Below are 22,515 nucleotides of genomic sequence, written 5' to 3'. Positions count from 1 at the left end.
TACCATATCTTTTGCAACTAAGGGATATGTTTTGTGAGACAGCTGCCTGGAACAGGGATGGAGGCAGGGAGGGGCAGGGAAAAAGGCAGAGTCTGGAGCTCCGGAACAGGAAAACAAGAGGTATATGTCATCTTGACCTTGGCCATCTGACTTTGCCAGATACACGCTGACCAGAATAACCACTAGTCCTGGTGCCCCTGCTGTTGCAATATGCTGTGACATGTTGTTGGGTTTATAGAACATGTGAGAGAAAAGTCATGCTCCCTGAGCAAGCATCTGCTTTTTATTTCTTGAAGGGGCCTGAAAATTTGCATTATTTGCATTTTGTAGTCACTGGGGCACAGATGAACGTTAGAAAGAAAACATGTATTAGAGGAATACAAGTACAAATGATTAGGATCACAAAGTCTTGGGCCAGTTGGCATGGACTCAAATCCTGACTTCCACTGAAGGCAGCGTGACCTTGAGCATACTTCTTTAACCCTTTTGTGGCTTAGTTTCCTCATCTGTACAATGGGGATCATAACCTTACCTTCCTTACTGAGTTCTCATGAGAATTAAATAAATTGATATATGTGAAGGGCTAAGTCTATAGGTAGCACTATGTGTGAGTTGTTATTTATTGAGTACCTAATGTGTGCCAGACCCCATGTAAGGTGCTTTCATAAAAAGTTTTGGTTAATCTTTATAATATAATAGCAAACTTAGGAGGCGGCAATATTATTTCCATTTTACAGACAAAGACATTGAGGCTCAGCAAGGTTAAGAAAATTGCTCAGTTGTATGGAAATAAGTGGTCCAACTGCAAGGTATCAAATCCAGATGTGTCTGCTCCAGCACGATAGCAAACACCACTGGTGTCCCAAGCTCTCAATGGCTGCTATTTTATAAACACTTGCATTGTGTTTTAGACTATTACATTTCTAATCAATTTTATTATGAGAAAATTATTCCTCTCTCCATCATCATTTGTCTAAAGCATTTGAAATTAACAAACACCATTAGATCAACGCATTTGACACCTGAAGTTGAGTCACTCTGGACTTCGGGGGAAAGTCCTGCGTGTCATGGGCTTTGGTGCTATTGGAGGGAAAGAGAACAGTTGCTCCTTCCTTCCTTCCTTCTTTCTCCCTTCACCAGACAGGAAGGACCAGCAAACGTACAGCTGCCTCTCAGCAGAGTGATGAGGCCCTGAGCAGCCTTCTTTCCTGAGCCAGAGGAGCATCTGGGAGATCAATTACCAGGCAGTGTTTTTCACACAGCCTCTCCTTTGGGGACCCCACAGCACTCAGGAACTGGGAACAAGTCTTTCCTCCCTGCCAGCACTTGAGACAGGAAGAAGGCCTTCCTTCAGGTTGCCCGACTCAGCTTCCTGCTCACACAACAGAGTGAAGGAAGAACAGGCGTCGGAAAAACACTAATTAGAAAAAAACAAACAAACAAACAAGAACTAGTGTGGAAATAGCACAATGCTGTAAAGTTTTAGTTCATAAGAAATGTAGTCCTGGCTGACACTGATCATTTTTTCATCCACCAAATGTTGGCCAAGTCCTTCAGAAGCTTCGCCCAATGGGGTGGGAGGGTTATTGCTGGAGCCCAGAAGGGTGATACCTAGAAGACCCATCAGACAGGACACTATGACACCACCATCAGAAACAGGCCTGCCAGGGCTTGGTCTCTGTAGGGCACGTGGGTTTGGCATGGCCAGAGAAGCAGCATGGCTCACTGGGTGATATTGACCTCATAGGTCCCTATGCCCTATAGATGCTAACTAAAGCATTGCTTTAACACACCTGAGCTGGTATTTAAGGTGGAAATAATGAACAGGCGAATTAATACTGTTGAAGAAATGCTCCTAAACGTTTCTTCTATTTTGTCTTTTGTTCCTTATGCTCTAGGTGACAGATCTAAGAACCCATTGGCAATCCAAGGTTAAGGGGATTTATACCTATGTTTTCTTCAAAGACTTTTATAATTTTAGATTATACATTTAGGGGTTTGATTCATTTTTTTTTTAGTTAAGTTTTGTATATGGTATAAGGTAGGAGTCCAACCAACCTCACTCTTTTGCATGTGGTTATCCAGTTGTCCCAGGACTATTGGTAGAAAAGACCATTTTTCTCCCAGTGAATTGTCATGGCACCCTTGTCAAAAATCAATTGACTGTGAATGTCACAGTTTATTTCTAGGCTCTCGGGTCTATTCTAATGATCTGTGCATCTGTTCTTAGGCCAATACCACACTGTCATGAGTACTATAGTTTTGTAGTAAGTTATGAAATAGGAAAGTGGGAATCCTCCAACCCTGTTCTTTTCCAAGATCATATTGGCCATTCTGGGTCCCTTGAATTATCATGTGAATTTTAGGACCAGCTTGTTCATATCTGCAAAAAGGCAGCTAGGATTTAGATAGGGATTGCATTGAACCTGTAGATCAATTTGGCGATATTAAAAAAATATTTTTAGGTTAGTGAAGAAATAAGGTTAGCACCTCCCAAACCCTGGCACTTGAAGTCAGAGTGGCTTTGGGTCTCTTTGAATCTGACTCTCACATCTACTAGAGAAAAATAAAGCCTACCCCAGAGGTGGCCAAATAAATGACACAATCTGCATGAAAGCATTGTGAAAACTATATTGTGAAAATCAGAGGCATTGTTGAATCTATTTTTGTAGGAAGTCATTAATTCATTCTTTCAACTGAATTTTTTATGGAATTTAGATGCTGTGCTTATAAACTGATACACTTATAAGTGACTTAGAATTCACACATTAAAACAAGTATTTATTGTCCCTTTCAAGCTGGTCATCTTGCAAAATTATATATTTATTTTAACAATGTTACATTTGCTTGAAATATTTTCAAGTTATTTTTTCACATTTCTTCTCTTTAAATTTAATAATTATTTAACTGAATTGAACACACATATTTAAAAATTAATAAAAGCATAAAAGTTACATTCATAAGGATCAAACTTATATACTAACATATGTCTGTGTTTACATACTTGTTTGGGAAACAAGAAACTGATGAAAAATAAAAATAATTGTATTATTCTTGCCATAGTAATACAAATGCTTTCCTGATCTAACCAAGCTCATTGAATTAAAGTTATTGTAATTTTATGTTAGCCATTTATACTTAAATTGAAGATTGCATTATAAAATGCATTGCATTACTTTGAAGATCCTCAGTAATGGCAAATTATTGCAAATCGTTGTTTTTGAAAGTAAATTTGATTTCTTGGAATGATCAGAAGTCATTTGGAGCCAAGTCGGATGGCTCAGTGAAGGCAGCGATCAGCCTGAGTAATGTTTTTCTCGGAACTGCAGTGTTATTACTAAGTAATAGTTAATTTTTCTTTAATTAAACTGTCACTTATGTGTTTTAATTAATTAACTTATTTTGTAGAGATAGGGTCTCGCTATGTTTCCTGGGCTGGTCTTGAACTCCCAGCCTCAAATGATCCTCTTGCCTCTGCCTCCCAAAGTGCTGGGGTTATAGGCGTGAGTCACTGCACTCAGCCATGAATTTATGTGTTCAAATAATAGCAGTCCTACAAAGATGTGCCTGGCCCAGGCAGTGATGTACTTGTCATCTGATAAACTGAGAAAAAAATGAGGTTCTCCCACCAGGTCTCTCCCTCAACACCTGGGGATTACAATTCAAGATGAGATTTGGGTGGGAACACAAAGCCTAACCGTATCATTTGGCATATTGATTACTTCGAGCTGAAAGCACTTGAGAAACAGTAGTTGCAGAAAAGGCTACAGACTTGCCCTTTCCTATAGGTAGCTAGCCATAAAAACTCCTTTGCGAAAGATGCTTTCCCTGTACCAGGACAAAAAAAATAACCCTTAGCACCAGAGACTGGGAATTGACACTGAGATGGATCTGTAGAAATAAACTTACTAAAATAGCTATCTTCCAATGTTTTATACTCCCCCCTAAAACATATCTCCTAACAATTCCCCATGATTCACTGCCCTTTCTCATTTCTTCATGAATGTATCAATTTTGTTTTTGTTTTTATCTAAAAGGCATAAAATCTTCCTGTTTTGTCCATTTCTTCAGGTCTTCACTGTCTTGTGAGAGCCCTCATGTACATGTAAAAATTAACGAAATGTGTATGCTTTTCTCCTGTTAATCTGTCTTGGGTCAATTTAATTCTTAGACCCAGCCAAAGATCAAGGAGGCGAAGGAGAATTTATCCCTTTCCCCCACAATAGCTACCAGTAAGAACCAATCATTGTGAATACCCAAAGTGGCTTCAGTCAGTTCAGCACACCTGCCAACACTAGTAGATGGGAGAGGAATCAGATTTCACTTGATTTTGAAAATTAAAAGAACATGACATTTCTTTCTCCTAGGCCCAAGGATCAAATGCGTGACTGTTACTCCCTTATTCTGTCAACACTGCCAGTGCCCACATGTGGAAGTCCTCTTTTTCAATCATTGTTGGAGAAAAGGCAGTCTTTTTAGTAGTCACACCTGGCATGATACAGCTGCACCTTGTTGGAATCATGTATCTATAATCTCAGCAAAAGATGGTGAGAGCACCTGCCTAGAAGTGGGGAGAGAAGTCTCAGATTTTCTTCGATGTTTCAGGCGGTTCTCCATGCTTTACCATGAGATACTCACTTATCCCTTCATTTCTATTCAGTTAACACACATGAAGCACCTGCTATGGGCCACTTCTCTATTAGGCCTTGTAAGAATTAGAGATGTGAATTAAATGTAAATCTTCAAACCACTGACTTCATAATCGGTGAGAAAGAAAGATGTGCAAACATCCTATAGTAAAAACCAGAATATGACCATTTAAAAGTGGGATGAACATCATGATAGGGGACGTGTGGCTGCAGGGATGATTAGGCTTTGGAGAGAAGGTTTAAGTGAGCCTTGAAGAATGGAAGGAATTTGATGGAGAATGGAGGAGGGTGCTCCATGTGTAAGGAAAGCCCTAGAAGTAGGCAAACCCTAGCGTGTACAGAGAAGAGTGGTAGAAGGACACAGCAGAAGGTAAGACCAGAAAGTGGGCTTGGGACCATCTCAACTACAGTTTTTAACTGGCTCCAAGGAATCCTGCCACACGGTCTGTGGGGGAGTGAAACTCAACCCTCCCTCAGCTCATCAGCCATGCTCCAACCACCCAGAGAAAGGGGCATCTTTTCAAATTTACACAGAGACACAATAGGGTCTAGTAGAGCCTTATTTTTTTTGAGACAAGATCTCGTTCTGTAGCCCAGACTGGAGCGCAGTGGCATGATCATGGCTCACTGCAGCCTCGACCTGTGGGGCTTAAGTGATCCTCCCACCTCAGCCTCCCAAGTAGCTGGGACTACAGGTGCACGCCTCCACAGCTGGCTAATTTTAAAAAAAATTTTGTAGAGCTGGGATTTCACTATGTTGCCCAGGCTGGTCTTGAACTCCTGGCCTCAAGCAGTCCTCCAACCTCAGCCTCCCAAAGTGTTGGAATTACAGGTGTGAGCCCCCACACTCGCCCTGGAGCCTCATTCTTGATGATCCTTAATAGCATGCCAAGGAGTCTGGGCTTTGCTGTGTAGGCGACGGGAAGCCCTTGAGGATTGTTGTGAAGATTTGAAGAGTCTTTAAAAAATAATGTGAATAATGAGAATAGTAGCCAGATGGGTATTAAGCATACTTTCCTTTGTTGCTTGCTCTGTTTCAATTATATTCTTACATATTCACAAAGGCCTCTGAATGGTAAATTTTTCTAACATATGAGCAAATGAATTACATAACAGACGAATTTAAGAGCCCATGTCGAATGCAAATCTAAAGCCCAGTTCTTTAGACTTTCAGCCTAAAAAAGTCAAAGTCAGTGAGACAGAAAGTTGAATTGTGGTTGCCAGGGCCTGGGGGAGGGAAGAATGGGGAGTTATTGTTTAATGGGTACAGAGCTTTAATTTTATAAGAAGAAAAGAGATATGGAGATGGATGGTAGAGATGGCTACACAACGTTATGAAGGTATTTAAAAACTTCTTATTTTGGGGGCTTTTTAATGTTGGACCCACGTAATGATCACTAATGCAGTACTCAAGTGGAAGAAAGTACAAAATAAAACACGCACAGACACACACACACACAATCTAAGAGTGAAAAATAAATTCTTATTTCCCCTTCTTTTTTGTTTTTTTTAGACATTCTACATTTTTCCACTTATAACCAAAAACCCTTTAGACCTTCCAGTAAGATAAAGATAAAACTGTAAAACATTAGTAGGTAGTTTACCCAAATAAGTTCAAGATTATAAGCAAAAATGTCAGCCATTTTCACCCCCTTACAGAGGCTGACGTATTTCCATTTGTCTCAATGCTAAATAATGTAGCATTTGTCCAATTGTCATTAAAAGCTGTATGCCATCAAGAAGCAACATCTTGGGCCTTTCTGGGTACAGACCAAGTTTCCACTGCAGTAAACGCTTAAAGGAGCACCAGTTCCAATGCTAGCACTGTCCTGGTGGAGGCTCTCCCACCTCCGGCTGTGATGCTTCATCACTGTTTGTGTAGGTCTTGGCACAGATGAAGGCAAGGGTCGCAGGTCCAAGGTCAGCTAGCATGGCATTGCGGGCAGGGGAGAGGAGGCCCTAGAGGGAAATATTGAAATCATCAGATACAGAAAGTGGAAGGAAACTTAGTGTTTCTTTTTTTTTTTTTTAACTTTCATTCTAGGTATGGGGTACATGTGCAGCCTTGTTATATAGGTAAACTCATGTCATGGAGGTTTGTTGTACAGATTATTTTGTCACCCAGGTACTAAGCCTCGTACCCAATAGTTTTTTTTTCTGCTCCTCTGCCTCCTCCCACCTTCCACCCTCAAGGAAATCCCAGAGTCTGTTGTTTCCTTCTTTGTGAACATGGAAACTTAGTGTTTCTTTACAGAAACCCTTAGGTTACCTTTCGGTTTCTGTAATGAGGTAGGAGAGGCTAAAGTGACTTTTTAAGTCATTAGGTTCCTGTTTCCAGTCCACTAGTTTTTCTCCCACCCTATTCAGCCTCACTAAATATGTGCTAATCTATCTCGTTTGCGGATTTGTATATTTATTATTTATTTTTCAATGATTATCCTCCCATATATGAGTATTTTGAAAGCATTTTTATTGAGAGGTATGTCATATGGTGTAAAATCCACCACGTTAAAGTGTAGACTTCAGTGGGTTTTAGAACATTCACTATATTGTACAACTATTACCACTTTCTAATTCCAGAACATTTTCTTCACTCCAAAAAGAAACCAGTATGCTAAGTGAAATAAGCCAGCCACAAAAGGATAAATATATACCATAGGATTCTCCTTATATGAGGGGAGTTGTCAAAGTCAGTGAGACAGAAAGTTGAATTGTGGTTGCCAGGGGCTGTGGGGAGGGAAGAATGAGGAGTTACTGTTTAATGGACACAGAATTTCAATTTCTAAGAAGAAAAGAGACACGGAGATGGCAGGTGGAGATGGCTACATACATTATAAAGGTATTTAATACCACTGAAGTGTCTACTTAAATGGTTAAGTTAGTAAATTGTATGTTATGTGTATTTTACCACAATAAAAATAATTTTGGCAAATACCACAATGAAAAAAATTGGGAAAGGAATCCCTGTAGGTACCTTGTAAATAGCAAAATATTATTGAATCATTTTTGCCAATAGTTTTCATTTGTTAAATGTAAACATTCAAAATACACCAAGTATTAAGAAAAAAAAAAGGAGCCCATAGCTATTAGCAGTTATTCTCCATTCTCACCTTCCTCCAGTTCCTGGCAGCCACTAATCCACTTTCTGTTAGATCTGCTTACTGAGGACATTTCATACAAATGGTATCATACAATAACATGACCTTGTGTGTCTGGCTTCTGTCACTTAGCATAGTGTTTTCAACATTCATCCATATTGTAGCATATATCAGTACTTCATCCCCTTTTATGGTGACATATGTGGGCTTTTTAAAGTAGATTCCAGGCTGAGAGATAAGAGTCTTTCCCTCCTAAGGTTTCCTCCTGGAAGTAGAGCTTTGGCATATCTAAGCTGGGGAGCACACAGGTCTAGGAGGCTTCATTGTACGAACTCACCACGTGGCCCAAATGTTTTGCCCCGTACAGGCTCCCTTTTCCCTCTTTAGTGGGAGAGGCCCCATAACAGAGGGCCCTGCTTTCAGACTCAGCTGGGATACTATGACCCCTGGTCAGGTCTTTAGTAGTGATATAACTCAGAGATGTCATGGTACCAGTGGCCACTCTGTAACTGGTGCTTTTGCTTAAATATAAACACGTATCACAGAGGAGAAATTCTGCTAGACATTCTGCTAATTGCAACTGAATGTAGCCTGTGATAACCAAACCCACTCTTCTGAAGCACGGTTTACTTTGGAGCATACCCTGTTGCACATGCCGCTTGGAATCAGAGGTAAACCAGACCCATTTAAGCTATGGCTAAATATAATGTGCTGCCTTGCTGCAGAGCCTGGGGAAGCCTGGCGGTGGGTCATGTGGGGAGGGTGGGCCACTGCTCTATTTCAGCAGGAAGTTGCTGTGCTTTCCTTGTTTTATAAAATGTCCCCAAATATGGAGGCTTTATAATGGGTAAAGCAGTGATCCAGCTGGACTCATTCTAGATATGCTATGATTTATCACCGTATAAAGGGGTAAGAAAGATCACTTCATGTTTCAAAGCACAGATCTCTTTTAGGAAGTTACACTGGGCATTCAAAATTTTTGTGTAATTTTATTTCTTGCTTTTTTTTTTTTTTTTTTTTTTTTTTTTAGATATAGGGTCTCTCTCTGTCACCCAGGCTGAAGTGCTGTGGCACAATCATAGCTCACTGTAACCTCAAACTCCTGGGCCCAAGTGATCCTCTTACCTCAGCCTCCCAAGTAGCTAGGACTACCAGGGCATGTCACCATGCACAGCTAAGTTTTGGTTTTTCAAAAAAATGTTCACAGTGACAGGATCTCATTATGTTGCCCAGGCTGCTCTGGAACTCCTGGCCTCAAGTGATCCTCCCACCTTGGCCTCCACCAGCATTGGAATTACAGGAGTGAGACACTGTGCCTGATCAATTTTCTTTTTTATATGTGTTACTTTCTACAATTTCTTTGCTAGCTGACTTTGAAGATTCTTCTTTGGAATAGATGTGATGTTCAGGAACCAGGAGGATTTTCCTCATCCAAGTTCATGGGTAATTTGGTGGGTTTTCTTGGAGAGTTTAAGTAGAATTTAATTGTGAATATTTGAGTGTTTGAGATAGGGAGGGAGGAGATGGCCTGAAGGATAGTCACTACTTACTTGATGGCAAGACATAATTAATGGGAATGTTCAGCATTATTTTCCTCTAAAACATGAAGTTCTACATGATTCTTATATGAACATGGGCTGAGAAAGCATGCTGTGTTGTGTACATTATCTGGCTTCAAGAATTCATTATAATGAGATCAACAAAGCATGAGTACTGCCAGCCATGCACTCAGTGGCACCCACTGTTGTTGGGCTGATACACCTTCTCATTGCCACTTGCCTACCTCCAATTCTAAAATGCTTTTTTCAGCCTCCCTTGCAGCTAGGAAAAACATATGACATAGTTACACACACAAAGCTTTTGCTTTTCTGATAAAAGGGGGAAATATTCCCAGTGTGACCCCCTTCTTCTCCTCTTCCTTGAAAGTGGTGTGATGCCTGGAGCCACAGCAGCCTTCTTGAGGCAGTCATCTTGTTATGATAAGGAAAGGCCAAGAGAACTGTCAAATTATTAGCTCTGGCATCACATCACTGAGCTGATGAATCAGCACCATTGTTGTACTTTTAACCTTCATGTTGTTTGAGAAACATAAACCCCTATTTGTGGAATTTACTTTTAGTCAGAGTTTTGCTAACAGATATAGTTCATGGAAAGAATTTTGCTTTACTAGTATTTACTCTAATACGTCTACCTAAATATCCACCATGTCCTCTTTGTCTCTCTCCCGTATATTTCAGCACTGCCTAAAGTCTGTATTTATTGTTCCCATGGTTTTTCATTTTTATTTTTTTTTCTGAGATGGAGTCTCACTCTGTCTCCCAGGCTGGAGTGCAGTGGCGTGATCTCGGCTCACTGCAACCTCCACCTCCCAGGTTCAAGCAATTCTCCTGCCTTAGCCTCCTGAGTAGCTGGGATTATAGGCATGCACCATTAGATTTTGAAAATGAAACTTACTCATAAATATATTTCTTTCAAAATGAATTTTATAACTCTTTTCCCTCCAAATTTAAAACTTAAACCTCTACTAAGTTCCCATGGGTTCTTTTCATGGAAACTTAGTAGAGGTTTAAGTTTTAAATTTGGAAGGAAAAGATTTACAAAATTCATTTTGAAAGAAATATATTTATGAGTAAGTTTCATTTTCAAAATCTAATGTGTGATCACTTCATTTAGATTAAACTGTTGCCTGGTGCACTTGCAACCCACACATGGCAGAATTAGTTGGTGTGGGAGAAGGAAAGGGAAACTCTGACTGCATAGGGTCAAAAGCTGTTTGATGACAGGTCCGTTTGTGCATAAGGACAATACTTTTAGAAACCCATAACCTTAGCAACCTCAAATGCCAAAAGCAGAGTGTGAAATAACCAAACTAGAAAAAAAAATGGAGGCCTTATTGATCTTCGTCGCACTAATACACCCTTACCATTTTAAAGAAAAGTATACTTTTTAGAAGAAAAAAGAAACCTATGTTTTTAAAATTTTTTAATTACTCCCTTGAACATGTGTGTGTGGTTTCTTTAGGAGAGTCTGGGTAGTTGACATTGTTTTGTCTACTAAGGACATGAGTCTATTGTATCATGTAATTTCCTGTTTATTAGGACCCTTGGGGGAAAATTTCTGTCTGCTCATGGGAGCCCAAATATTTGTAACTGAGCAACAGGTTTATTTTAATCTGATGAATATTGTAGGTGATTTAATTGTCAATGGGCTGCTTATTTTTGTTTTCTTGGTTGCTTTTTTAAAAAGTTATTTAAAAAGGTACACAAGTCACATGACATTAGTTCCTATTAAAAAAGATTGAGTTAATTCAGTCAGATTTTTATGCAACATCCAAGAGTGACTCTGTCCCATAATACACCCTCTGCTTCACTTGATGTTTTCTAGCGTTGACTCAGGATATGCAGTAGTAACTAACATCACATGAATTTTCAAAATTGCATTTATTTTTAGCACCAACTTTAAGGATTTTTATTATGACAATAGAGGTTAATGAGCATTTTCACAAGATAAACAAAAAATCCCCCCAAATATGTAAGTGTTTTAACATAATGATTGCAGTTTATTTTTCACTCAGGTCAAATCCAATATGGGTGTTCCTGATCTGCCTGTAGCTCTCCTCCAACCCAGACTCCTTTCAAACTGTGGCTCCACCATCTTCAATATGGAGCTTCCAAGATCGCCCTGCTGCCCTGCATCAAGCCTGCAAAAGAGGATAGGGGGTCAGGCCACTCATATTTCATTGGCCCAAATTCAGTCACATGGCCACACTCACTGCAAGGGAAACTGGGAAATGGAGTCTAGCTCTGTGCCCAAGAAGCAAAGAAAAACAGATTTGATGAAGACTTAGTCAATCTCTGCAACAATGAAACAGTTAAGAAGGCAAAAGAAAAAGAATTTTACAACCTGAGGAGGGAGAGAAAATTCAGTTAACAAAAAGATAGACTACACGCCAAGGTAGTCTGCAGAATTCTACCTACCCAAATCATGTGTTAAATTGTGAAAGAAGTTATGATAAAAATAGGATAAGGGTGAAATTTGAAAAATGCTCTGGGGACACATAGCACACTCCTTCCCTGGTGACACAGTAGGCAGAACCAAGCCAACTATAAAAGGAAGCTCAGTGTGTTTAATCTGTTGCTCAGATAAAACCATCTTGGAAAAACTCCCAGTTTTACAATCTAACTGATCATCAGTATCTCAGTTATACAAATAACTCCAGCCTGCATGAAATACCTTCTTGCTCCCCTTGACTTGTAAAAATAACTTTGTTTCAATGGAAAAGGTGTAGAAAACGGACGTTGAAGCCAATCAAACTCATAGTATCAATACTTTGTGTTAAGCTTTAGGAGTAAGTTTTGTAATCATTGCAATCAGCTTGTTTTTGTTATTTAAGCAGCTTAAAATGATTAAGATTATCTGACATATTAGCCTTACGATTTTATTTTGGAATGATAAACTAATACTCAATTTGTAATTTTCACTTGAAAGTTGCAGAATAATTGAATATGTTCTTTAAAAGTGTTTGAATATTCAGAAGAATCTAATTTACTACATGTATAAACTAGTATTATTACAAGAGTTCATTGAGATATTGAAAGATTTTTCTTGCTTTGTTTGTAAATGTTGCCCCATCAGGCATTTGAAGTGTTTGAGAAAGTCAAAGTTATTAAATTTGTAAAGATAGTTAAAAATATTTTAGGAAATCTTTTTACATGTATAAAGATGGTCAGTTTGAAGAAATTTAATGTTTTTAAGTTTGTAAGTTGATTGAACACTAATCAAACAAGAAAAGCAATTGTTCTCATTTTTATATAAAAATCACTATATTTACAAATAAAATAACCAGGTTTATAGACTAAGCTTGAAGGCCTAAAACACATTTTAAGTTTAAGGGCCAGGGGTAGGGGGGCAACAAAGAGCAAGAAGCCAAGAGGAGCTAAGAAACCGGAACCTGAGCTGCGGTCCCCAGAGGAAGGGACTTGCTTGGAAGTCTACTTCCTCCCAGGGGTAAGCTGTCGAGTCATATGGGAAAGAGGTAGTGAGACTAATGGGCAGAATCAGGGTCATTCCTGGATTTCTGTCTAAAACAGGGCAAAGGGGAGCAGGGGTAGGGCCCAGCAACAGGATATGGGTCTGACAGAGATTCAAGATGGGTAGCAGGGCCCTGTGTGGACAGAGGGTGCACATAAGAAGACGTAAGAGGACAATGGAGAGGCTACACCATAATGGAGATGTCTGGCCACTTGGTGCTGAGAAAGAGAGCAGAACAGACACTAAATAAGGCCAGTGTCCCCACCACCAAGGGACGAAGGGACAGGAGAAGGAACAGAGAGGCCCTTGGGGAAGTGGATGCTCTTGAAGAACAGGTGGAATAGACACTTGGCGTCTTGGTGCCTATCATGTGATAATCATCTTAACTGTGAACCCAGTGAAGAAGGACAGGAGCAGCTTATATCAAGTTCTGAGGTGTGGGGGTGGGGATACAGTGCTCCAGTATGGGGTGTGGAAAAGTGGGGCTACATTGACAGCATCACAGGACTCTACCATCTAGATGACAGTAATGCCCCTCCCCAACTCATGAAAATCAAAACTATCTCCAGAAATTGCCACATTTCCCCCCAGCCCCCAGGGGTGACAAAATCGTCTGTGGATAAGACCCACTGCTCTAGAATGTAAATGCCATGAAAACTGGAACATTTTCTAACGTATCTTCAGCAACCCATAAGTGACACTGAATAAGTATTTGTTGAGTAAATGAATGAATGAGTGGCTTATGAATCATAACAGCAATGGAAGAGCAGTGAGAACACGACAATCAAATTCCAAAGCCTTCCTGGATTAAAATAAGTGAGAATCAATTGGAATGAGACAGAATCAAGATAGCTTTATCCTTAATAAAGTTAAGAAAGAAATAATGGTTTGTTTATACTCAAAATTTAAAATTTTTCTGGTTGGGACATTGATTTATTTCCTCATGCTAGTAGTGAGTATATACTTATCATTATAAATATAATTTCATACATTTAAACACAGGCATGTTTCTTCTCTGGGGTTCTTAGCATTCCAGTTGGAAATCCATCTCTATTTTAAGCACAAAGCTCCATATGTCACTTAAGTGAATGGACCACCAATCAACTAGTGATAGCAACAAGAGGCAAAGGGCACAGAGTGAAGGAGGAAGAGTACAAAATGCCTTCCCATTTTCCCCAAAATCCCAGAATGCAATCGCCATATCTCAGAGGAACATCTGGTTGAACTGGGAGGGTGGGTAAGATTTTGGAGGATCTGGGAGGCCAGGCCAAGGAATTGTTTTAAGGTAGTGAGCATTTGAGAACCATGAGAACATGTGGAACACAGTCAGATGTTGTCAATCGTGCCTTAAGAAGATTCTGCAGGCAGTGGCGGTCAGGGAAGAAAGTAGAGGAGAGAGATGCACCAGGCTGCCTATGATGAGATGTGCACCAAGGAAGCTGGCTGCTTGACTTCAGAGCCAAGGAAATGGAGTATGGACATTACTGCAAAGCTGGACTTCTGTTAAGGACAGAGCTTTCACAATGCTTACACATTGTTGGTTTACAATTCCCTGAATTTAGCAATGCTTGATGATAATGGAATTTACTTTCCTATTAAAACAACTCAGAGAGGGTTACTAAGGCAGGGTCATGAAGACCTGGACAAACTGACCCTCTCACCGCCTTGGATAGCCTTGGCCACTTGAGTCAAATCCAGTGTTATCTGGGAGTGAGGGATTATTTTGTCTCAAGGGTAATCAGCTTTAAGGCAAGATTCTAGGAAGCAACCTTCACTTAAAATTTTCTTTTCATTAAGAGCCAAAGAATAATTTTCAGTGATTATGAAGTTATAGTCTCTTATCTTTGTTTCTTTGATTTTTATAACATTATGGCAGAAAATGCCAGCAAATCCCTTATATCCATTCTTCCTTTCTCCCTCATAGCAGAATCCCTGGTTTATCAGCTGGGAATATGGAAATCCAGACAGCAAATCTCATTTTCCAGATTCCCTTGCTAGCTAGGTGTGGCCCTATTGCTAACTACTTCTTCTTCTATTTTTTTTTTTTTTTTTTTTTGAGACAGAGTCTCACTCTGCCACCCAGGCTGAAGTGCAGTGGCACAATCTTGGCTCACTGCAACCTCCAGCTCCTGGGTTCAAGCAATTCTCATGTCTCAGCCTCCCAAGTAGCTGGAATTACAGGCGTGCACCACCATGCCCAGCTAATTTTTATATTTTTAGTAGAGACAGCGTTTCACCATATTGGCTAAGCTGCTCTCAAACTCCTGACCTCAAGTGATCCACCTGCCTTGGCCTCCCAAACTGCTGGGATTACAGGCATGAGCCACCACACCTGACCTATTGCTACCTTCTGACTAATGACATGGGGGCAGAAGTATCACATGGAAGTTTCTGGGAACCTTCCTTTAAAGACACCTTGTGTCTGCTCTTTGCTGTCTTCCATCTTGCTGATATGGCCTCCCGGGACATGGGAAGCAGGCTCTCCTAAGGATGGCGGTGGGGTAGTGGGGTGGGGGACCTGGCAAATCTGCCACACCAGTCCTTCACATGAGACAGAAATAATGCCATATTTTGTGTAGGCTTCTCTTTGGGATGTTTTCCATTACTTGCAGACAAACTCATCCTCAGTAATACAAAAAATAAAATTATATTCTATAGTATGATCTCTCACCTACCCTATTAAAAATGTTTTGTAACTTCTCCTTACTCATTCTTTCTTCCTCACAATTTGTCCCACATGTAGTTGATAAATGATCTCTGAAAGTCCCAGCTGAATCATGTCACCCACACCCTGCCACCCATGTTTGCGAATCTTCAATGCCTTCCCATTTCCCTCAAACCAAGTGACACTTCCTTGGCCCAGTATAGAAGGTCTCCATGAGCCGCACCCACCCTGCCTCTCCAACCTTCTCTCTACTACTCCCTCTGCTTGGTTGGGACTGCCCTTCTCCTTAAAAAGGAAGCTGTCCCCACTTCTGCCTGTCAATGTTCTCTACATCTTTCAAGATCCATCTCATTAGCCAGGCATGGTAGCTAGTGCTTGTATTCGCAGCTACTTAGGAGGCTGAGGTGGGAGGATCACTGGGAGGTTGAATCTTCAGTGAACTATGATCATGCCACTGCACTCCAGCCCAGGTGACAGAGCAAGACCCTGTGTCTTACAAAAAATAAAATAAAATAAATAAATAAGTAAATAAACCTGTGAAAGTTGTATTTGCTTTGTTTCCCCACCCCTCACACTTCCCGGGCTTTACTCATCTTTGACTCAGAGGGTGTCTGTAGCTCTCCCCTGGGAGGGGGAATCCACCCAGGAGTCAACATTACTACTTCTCTAATTGGGCCATCTCCACAGTATTTCCTTTCCTCTAGTGGCTTTCACTGAAGGTGTCATTTTTCTGATCAGTCGTCTGCCATTAGCACTCACCAGGTCATATGTCTTTCCTGTTAACCTAACTCTGGGTTACCTATACCTACTACCCTATAAAAGTTTCCCTCTTCTTTTTGATTTTGAGTTCTATTACAAAGTCTCCTTCTATGAACTTAGCCTGAGGTGGCACCATGTCTGACCCCTTCTTCCTGACCTTCCCACTCAACTGCAGAATTCTGTGGGTTGGGATGGGTGAATCCAAGACAGTCTCTCCAAACTAGAACTGACAGGAAAATGTTAACAATTCTTGGACCAGATTATCATGATACATGGTAATCACTTTACATGTATCATCTCGTCTCTCCCAAAAACCATAAGGTCACATAACTAGTAAATGGTAGAACCAGAACTCAAACCCAGGCAGCCTGCCCCCAGCACCCTTGCACTGTAATGTGTTATCTACTCTGCAAACTCAAGGCAGTATGCCAATGTCACATATGGACAGTTTAGTCCCAGAAGGAATCACTTCTTCCCGAACCTCTTTTGCGTATTTCTATCTTTATAGGAGGTGTTTCCTAAAGCCACAGAGAATGTGCAAAAAATGAAATCAGATTCTTTTTAAAGAAGCTCACGAGGAACAAATGACTCTCGTTCAGGCTGTTCCTCTCTTTGATCAACATCCTGGCAGGAAACATTGCCTGCAACAAGCAAAAGAGACTTGAAAAGCAAGGAGTGTTTGCCCTTGCCTATAACTGGGTTTCCTGTTTTGCTTTCCAAAATTTTCATAGAATTTTTTAAGTGCTTTTAGGAAAAGTTTTTTTGTATTTTTTTTTGTTGTTGTTCTTTGTGTTTTTTCCATGAGACAAGATTTATGTTGGTGAGTGATCAGCCACAGAAATCATGCAGGATCAGCTTGAGTTACCTAGATATAAACTCTGTTACCTCCTCACTGAAGCCTATTCTGTGCCTCTCATCCATCCACTGAGAAATATCCAGTCCTTCCTTTGTGCTTTCACTGTGACCCCCACATATTCCTGTGGCACTTTGTCAAGCTTGGTTGTATATATGCCTGTTAGACTGTCAGCTCCTTGGAGGCAGGAACTATGACTCATCTGTTTATCTCAAGGTGCCTGGCACATAATAGCCACTCAACAGATGCTAATAGCATGAATGAGAAAACAATGACTGCTTGAAGGGTGTCAGTATTGATTGAGTACCTCCTTTGTGACAAGCACCATGCAGGTGGCTTGCACCCACATTTCATTTAATTCTCACAACCCAGCTGGGCAGTTACAGTTATTCTTCATTTTTCAGATGAGGAAACAGCCTCATGGAGTTAAATGCATCACCCAAGGTCAAGGTCCCACAGGTGGTAAACAGGAGCCAGGAGTCAAGCTCAAGTGCTCTTTCCCATTCTATGTCTTTTGCCTCCTTCCTTAAAGTAACACGTGAAGGAAGTCAGCAACTTAGAAGGACTGCTGATCCTTACAGCTACTGGGCAACTTTGAAAAGCTGTTTCCTATTTGGAATGGTGAAGCTTACTTTTGGGTGGTCCTGACAGAATGAGATTATAGAGACAGTAACTGCCTTGATTTTCTGTGATCTTTCCTAGAAATAGCAATATGGAGCAGGGAAAGGAAGGCAACTAGGGGGTATGCTAGGCCAGGGTTCAAATCCTACTTCTGCCACTTACTGGCTATGTGACTCTGGCAAGGCATTCAACAGCTCTATATCCCTTATAGATGGACAAGCACACTTTCTGGATAGGAGAGTGAAGAGTAAATCAGAAATTTCAAGGAAAGTAGCTAGCACACAGTGAATGCTTCATAAAAGATAGTGTTTTAATTAATTTATTTTTATTTTTATTTTTGAGACAGAGTTTCACTCTGTCACCCAGGCTGGAGTGCAATGGTGCAGTCTCGGCTCACTGCAACCTCCACCTCCCAGATTCAAGCAATCCTCTCGCCTCAACCTCCTGAGTAGCTGGGACTACAGGCACGTACCACCACACCCAGCTAATTTTTGTATTTTTAGTAGAGAGAGGGTTTCACAATGTTGGCCAGGCTGGTCTCGAACTCCTGACCTGGTGATCTGCCCGCCTCGGCCTCCCAGTGTTGGGATTACAGGCGTGAGCCACCGTGCCCGGCCAAAGGTAGTGTTTTTAATAGAAGGGTGCCCATGAGGTGCTGTGTTCCTGTGTCAGTGGCCCCAGCTAACATCCTCTAGCCTTACCAGGCCCAAGGCATGTGGCACAGCTCTGTCCCTTCATGCCAGGGTTCCCTCCGACCGGAGAGGGAATCTTTATCTACCCAAGTGACAAAATCCTCTATAAGACACCCTCCCTGAACTCCTTTAACCACTTTAACCCTGCCGCATGGTTTGTTTGTTGTTAGTTTGGTAGTTGGTTAACTGGTTGGTATAAGAAAGATCTTGAACTCTTGGCACAGGCCAGGGGTCCACAAACTAGAACCTACAGGCCAGCCACGTTCATCCCTCCCCCTGGTTTTGTGTGGTTCATGAAATAAGAATGGCGTTTACATTTTTGAAAAAAAAAATCAAAGGAAGAATATTATTTCATGACACACAAAAAACTGTATGAAATTCAAACTTCAGTGTCCATAAATAAAGTTTTATTGGAACACAACCGTGCTCATTTATTTACATAGTGTCTATGGCTGCTTTCCTGTTACAATGGCCATGCTGAGTAGTTGCAACAGAGACCGTATGGCCCGCCAGCCTAAAATAGTTCCCATCTGGCCCTTCACGGAATAAGTTTGCCAGCCCCTGGTATAAGCAAATCACAGCAGAAGCCTCCTCACTTAGGAATACTCAACCAGGCCAGGCGTGGTGGCTCACGCCTGTAATCCCAGCACTTTGGGAAGCCAAGACGGGAGGATCACGAGGTCAGAAGGTTGAGACAATCCTGGCTAACACGGTGAAACTCCGTCTCTACTAAAAATACAAAAAATTAGCTGGGCGTGGTGGCGGGCGCCTGTAATCCCAGCTATTCGGGAGTCTGAGGCAGGAGAATTGCTTGAACCTGGGAGGAGGAGGTTGCAGTGAGCCGAGATAGCGCCACTGCACTCCAGCCTGGGCGACAGAGCGAGAGTCTGTCTTAAAAAAAAAAAAGAAAAAGAAAAGAAATACTCAACCAAACCCCCACCCTTCCCCTTCTTCACTCTTTTCCCAAATGTAGTCCCAGGTTGGAAATTCTTTTAATTAACAAACAGCCAATACTCCCTGGAAAGTTTGCAAGTGCACAGTGGTCTCCACACTTTCATTTTATTTGATTTAATCACACCTTATCCCAGCATGGAAGAGCAAGTAAGGAGAAGGTGGAACTAGATGAGGAAAGGGAAAGAAAGAACCAAAGAAGGCCAGGCACAGTGGCTCACGCCTGTGATCCCAACACTTTGGGAGGCTGAGGCAGGAGGATCACTTGAGGTCAGGAATTCAAGACCAGTCTGGCCAACATGGTGAAACCCCGTCTCTACTAAAAATACGTTAGCTGGGCATGGTGGCGAGTGGCTGTAATCCCAGCTACTCAGGAGACTGAGGCAGGAGAATCGCTTGAACCCGGGAGGCGGAGATTGCAGTGAGCCAAGATTGTGCCACTGCACTCCAGCCTGAGCAACAGAGAAGATTCAGTCTCAAAAAAAAAAAAAAAAGAGCCAAAGAGAATGAGGGAGGCAGTGAAAAGGCTAAGGCTAAGCAATGTCATAAAGAAGCTTGTTCCAGACAGGAGAATCCATCAAAAGCCAGAAAGGGAAACATTTAACAGAAATTTATAAATACTCCTGCTTTTTCTGCAACTGACATAAGCATGTCATCTCCTCCTCAAGAAAGCTTTAACAGTTTTGACAAGATGGCAGCAAGAGGCAATAACGCCAGCCAGGGAAGAGGATTGATCAAGCAACTATTGTTGAAAAAGTTTAATATTTACTCAGTTTAGGAACTAACCAGTTGACAGGGATGAGCTCAAAACTCTTGGCAAGATTTGACTCTCTGGCAAACAAAGCTACAGAGTTAGAATTATCTAAAAGAAGTCATTGAATCCCTTAAAAAAGAAAGAAACAGCAATTTTTTTAGCATTACAATTGTAATGTTGAAAGACTATAAAAATCAACAAGGACAGCCCTGGTAGAAAAAGGCAAGGACATTATTTAAATATTTTTAAAAGCCTGCATCTTCACTTGATTAACATGTCTTATTTGATCAATAGAAAGACAAGCCTTTGTAATGTTAATACCAGAGAAGAGCTGCAAAACCTTGGTACCTAAGGACCTCATAGCAAGATTCGAAGCTCAGAAATAGGGATTGCTAAAAGACCAGAATAAGCCTAGCAAAGCATTTCTCCATTTTAAGACAGAGCAGAGATGAAGACCCCAAGAGCACAAGTGTTTGCCAAAGTCAAGTCCCACTGGGCTTTGATACAGAGGGGAGATTGAATCTAAACAGGACTCACAGGGGGATGTGAGAAGCTGAAAAATCTCATTTCCCAAGGTAAAAGAGAAAAATCACAAAAGCAAAAAGCAAAGCAGTACAAGCAAAAAGAAGAGTAAAGCCAGGCATGGTGGATCACACCTGTAATCCCAGCACTTTGGGAGGCCGAGGTGGGCAGATCACTTGAGGCCAGGAGCTCAAGACCAGTCTGGCCAATGTAGTGAAACCCTGCCTCTACTAAAAATACACACACACACACACACACACACACACACACACACACAAATTAGCTGGGCATGGTAGCATATGCCTGTAATGCTAGCTACTTGGGAGGCTGAAGCATGAGAATCGCTTGAATCCAGGAGGTGGAGGTTGCAGTGAGCCGAGATTGCGCCACTGCACACTAGCCTGGGCGATGGAGTGAGATCCTGTCTCAAAAAACAAACAAACAAACAAACAAAAAAAACCAACAAACAAAAAGAGTAAAGCACTTGTAACGCTGTCCACACTCTGGTCCATTTAGTATTGGCTTATGCTCTTGGCTCTCCCAATCCAGGGGTTCTAAATTTCACATTTGTAGGAGTTTGTTTACAAGTTTACTCACAGTCTGAGAAGCATATCCCAGTGGTTTATTGTCAATTATTAACTGCCACAAATCAAATAACAAAAGGGGCAAAAGGAAAAAATTAAAAGGAATCATTCTAACCAGTAGTCCTCAAAACTGTCAAGATCACAAAAAACAAAGCAAGTCTGAGAAACAATCACAGCCAAGAGGAGTCTAAGGAGACATGATGATGAAATGTAATGTGGGATCTTGGATGGGATCCTGGGACAGGAAAAGGATATTAGGTAAACACTAAAGAGATCCGAATAAAACATTGACCTTGGTTAATAATAATGTATCAATATTGATTAATTGTGACAAATCTACCATTACTAACAAAAGATGCTAACACAGGGGAAACTGGAAGAGCAGAGGGTGGTAATATAAGAACTCTGTACTAACTTTATAGCTTTTCTGTAAATTTAAAACGATTCCAAAGAGAAAGGGGGAAATGGGGAGATGTTGGTCAAAGTTGCAGCTCTGTAGGATAAATAGCTCTACAGCTCTAATGTACAGCATGAAGACTGGAGTTAATAATATTGTATTGCATACTGGAAATTTGCTAAGAGAGTAGATTTCAGGTGCTTTTACCACCACCACCACCAAAAAAAAGAAAAGTATGTAAGGAGATGGATATGTTAGTCTGTTTGACTGTAGTAATCATTTCACTATGCATATGTATATCAAAATATCATGTCATACACTTTAAATATGTGCAACAAAAATCAAGAACTTTTTTAATTAAAAAAACTTAAAAGAAAAAATTATTTACTCAGTGAACATTTCATGAGTGCCTACATATCCATCAACCACTGTGCCAGGAGTCTCACTTGAAATCTGGAGTTTTGGTGAGTTTGCCTGTCAAAACTAGCCAGTGTTGCACTACAGATAGGCTATGGGAACAAAGTGTCCCCTTGACCTTGCAATGGCCTAGGTCAGTGTTTTCCAAAGTGAAACTTACTGTGAGATTTAACAGGTGTTAATTTAAAAGAAAAAAAAGAAACAACAACAAAAAAGAGAGGGTGGTCTTTGATTTTAAAAAATTTTAGAAAAATTAGATTAAAACAAATTAAACATACGTCTTTACTACTGCATCTCTCAGAGCCCTTATTATGCTTTTGCACATTGCAACTACATTGAACTGTACAATGTAGCATTTCCCAAATTTCTTTGATTATAAAACTCATTCATTGCAGAACACCTCTTGGGACAAGCTTCCCCCAAAGATACTTTGGAAACCACTAATTTATGCAGCCTCAAAAGAGGACTAAGATGCTGAAAACTGCTAAAAGAAGAGCCTGATACAGTAAAGTTAAAAGAAAC

General features: G+C 40.8%; 1 long non-coding RNA gene across 2 annotated transcripts in view; it reads right to left on the bottom strand.

Moving 5' to 3' along the window:
- Positions 1-11,283: 11,283 nt before the first annotated feature.
- LOC107976397 (uncharacterized) overlaps positions 11,284-22,515 on the bottom strand; it is a 45,691-nt gene continuing 34,459 nt past the window's right edge. For both annotated transcript variants that reach the window (XR_008536930.2, XR_010159296.1), the window contains one exon: positions 11,284-11,447. This is a non-coding gene — a long non-coding RNA (uncharacterized LOC107976397). The remainder of the gene's footprint in view (positions 11,448-22,515) is intronic.

The sequence above is a fragment of the Pan troglodytes genome, chromosome 7 (genome assembly GCF_028858775.2).
Source record: "Pan troglodytes isolate AG18354 chromosome 7, NHGRI_mPanTro3-v2.0_pri, whole genome shotgun sequence".
NCBI lineage: Eukaryota > Metazoa > Chordata > Mammalia > Primates > Hominidae > Pan > Pan troglodytes.
This window is presented reverse-complemented; position numbering and strand designations above follow the sequence as displayed.